A 3,355-nucleotide genomic window follows, 5' to 3' on the forward strand; every position below is an offset into this window, starting at 1 on the left:
TTGAATTCTTTCCAGAAAGTTTATAGTCTCCTTAGTGACTTTAACTGGTGATGGCCTAGAAATGAGTTTCCCTTGGGAACAAGCAATACAAAATAGATGCTTAGGGATGATTCTTTTCTCTTTAATAGAATGGCTGTTTGAGTTCAGGATCAGTTTACGCATCATGGTCGAACCGGGATGGCCAAGCCGGTCGTGCCATAGAGTGAAATTGTCGATTGCCTCTTTGTTAAAAGTGGCATTGGCCTCGATCATACTGACTTTAGTATGGTAAAGACCAGTAGATAGTACGGGTATGGATTCTAAAAATTTCTTATGACCTTGGGCGTTTTCAATGATCTGAAGGAACTCTTTGTTTCCTTCGCCCTTGGTTTCAATATGAAAGCCATTCATTCGAATGTCTTTAAAGCTTAATAGACTTCTCTTAGAGTTGAGTGAATACAAAGCATCTGATATCTCAAGATGTGTACCCATATGCAACAGGATATTGGCCTGGCTGTGACCCTCTATGAGACTAGCTATACCCGCAATGGTGGAGATGTTGGCGTTTTTTAATGTTAAGTTTATGAAGTATCTCTTTTCTTTTAAGATCGTGTGGCTTGACCCACTGTCCACAACGAGTACATCCTTGTTCTCGTTCATTTCTAAAAACAAGATTCAAAAGGATGCTACTTAGAGACTTCATTTATAAAAACATTCATTTATTATTAAGTTTTAAGTTCAAAGAAATGACAACATAGAAATGAAAAACACCAAAGCAAAGAACATAGAATTTAGATTACAAATGTCGAAATCAATCTTCAGTCTTTTAGACAATCTGAAGTTTCATAATCCATAAGATCATCCTTTTCATGATTGAAGTCATGTTCATCATCTTGATAAGTCATATGCGCTTCATGATTCTTCCCTTTCAAACTCTCTTGATAGAGGTCAACTAGATGCTTGGGAGTCCTACAAGTCTTAGTCCAATGATTGCCCATACCACATCTATGGCACACTGATTTGCTTGAGTTGGTCGAGTGTTGAGGTTTGAATGAAAATCCACGGCCGCGACCATGACCTCTTCCAAATGAGCCACGGTCACGCCCATGGTCTCGACCATGTTGATTCCCTCGCCCGCGGCCAAAGGAGCTTCGTCCACGGCCACGTCCGTTTCAATTTCCTCGACCACGGCCATTCGTTTCTTTGGACATGGTGGGACTCTTTATTGTCCTCAGTGGTGTGTGCTTCAGGTGGTGGTGCTGAGCCAGGAGGTCTCATCTCACTGTTTCTCATCAGTAATTCATTGTTCTGCTCAGTGAGCAAGAGATAAGAAATAAGATTAGCATAGGTTTTGAAACCTTTCTCACGGTACTGTTGTTGTAACAGCACATTGCTTTTGTGGAAAGTGGAAAAGGTTTTCTCAAGCATATCCTGATCCGTAATACTTTCACCACACAGTTTCAATTTTGAAACAATCTTAAATTGTTCCGAGTTATACTCGTCCACGGACTTATAGTCCTGGATTCTGAGATTCGTCCAATCAAACCGAGCCTTAGGTAAGATCACTGTTCTCTGGTGATCATATCTCGATTTCAATTCATTCCAAAGATCTAGTGGATTCTCAATGGTCATATACTGATCTTTGAGACTCTCAGCTAGCTGATGGCGAATGATCAAGATGGCTCTGTAACGATCTTTCCCACTGGCATTATTGTCCTTGGTGATACACTCACCGAGTCCATTGGATTTAAGGATGATCTTAGCATCAAGCGCCTATTGAAGGTAATTATCTCCAGAGAGATTTAGGGCAGCAAAATCCAAGTTGTTGATTTTCGACATCTGAAATCATAGATTTAATTATTTTAGGTCTTTTAGGAATATTATTAATGTTTAAACAATCAATATGCCTCACGGCCAAAGATGATGCCTCTCGGCCAAGAAGAAGCCACACGGCCAAAGATAGGAAACAAGCCGCACGGCCATAGATTCAATTTAGTATTAATGCATTCAGTTTGTTGTGTAATTGCAATCCTAGCATAAATGATTTATATCAGTTCATGATGCAATCAATACAAACAAACTTCTCAGCCAAGCAAAAGAACAATCATACGGCCACTTGTTTTTAATTCAATACCATCTTAGCATAAGGTTTCTAAGTGTAAATTCAATTAATCAATGTGATCAGGTTATGGTATGAATGCAACAAGGCTGCACGGCCGCGAGATGATATGGTCTAGTGATTTTAATCAAAGCTATCAATATTAGGGTTTCAATCAATTCAATACCAAATTCGAGATTAAACAATCTTAGCAACATTTCTATGTGGTAAAACAATCAATCAAGATTTCAAATTCAAACAATAAAAATCGATTTTTAAAATTAGGGTTTAGGGTTTCGATTTGATCTTAGATCAAAGGGGTTTGATTTGAGATTCAAAACCATTAAGTACTTTGATTTTAATTGATCAATAGATCAATCTCGATTTTAGGGTTTGGGGTATCGAACTTTAGAGCTTCGATTTACTTATTAGGGGTCGATCTATTATCCTATGGCTTTATCATAAAGATTAGGTTTTAGGGTTTCATTCTTTATCAAACAATCCAAATTCGATTCATAGGTTCTCAGATTTCGAATTACTTTTAGCTTAGTAGATTGTTGAAACCGGACCACCAATGGATGAACCGCGACCTGCAACACGAATGGGAACGAACGCAAGCAATCCGTGAGCTAGACACGAGCTGTCTGATGTTGTCGCGAACGGATTGAGGCTGAGGTCGCGCGCGCCAACTGCTATCGGGTTACAGACGGTGTGCTTGCTGTCGGGAACGCGAGCTGAGGTTGAAGTCGTCTGAGCTGAGAACGAACTGAGATCGTCTGAAGCTGAGACGGATTGAGAACGCCTCGGATCGGGAACGTAAGAGACGCTATCGGGATTAGGGTTCGTCGGGTTCGCCGGCTAGAGTTAGGATTTTTAGGGTTTTGGCGATTTGGATTTTAGCTTAGGGATTTAGAGTTTCGTGCTGATAACGTGTTGTGAACTTAAGGATTTAGAATCTGTAAGTTCTTGTTATTATTACTCAATCATAAGGTGCCCTTATATATGACAGTTACAAAGAGATAAAAAGAAAGACATAAATATGAAAAGTATACAAATCCTTACTAATAAAAGGGACCTTTTGAGGCTCCATAGAGCGTCCACATCAGCAAAAAACTTCTCCCGAAAAATGACACGTGGCATAAAATATTGTTTTACATTTTAATATTACTAATTTTCGAAAATTATAAATAATATGTAAACATACAGCATAAAAAATGGAAAAACTACATTAAACATATGTAAGATTACCATTTTTCACTAAAAAAAAGACGGCTTATC

The sequence above is a fragment of the Brassica oleracea genome, chromosome C1 (assembly GCF_000695525.1).
Source record: "Brassica oleracea var. oleracea cultivar TO1000 chromosome C1, BOL, whole genome shotgun sequence".
Taxonomy (NCBI): Eukaryota; Viridiplantae; Streptophyta; class Magnoliopsida; order Brassicales; family Brassicaceae; genus Brassica; species Brassica oleracea.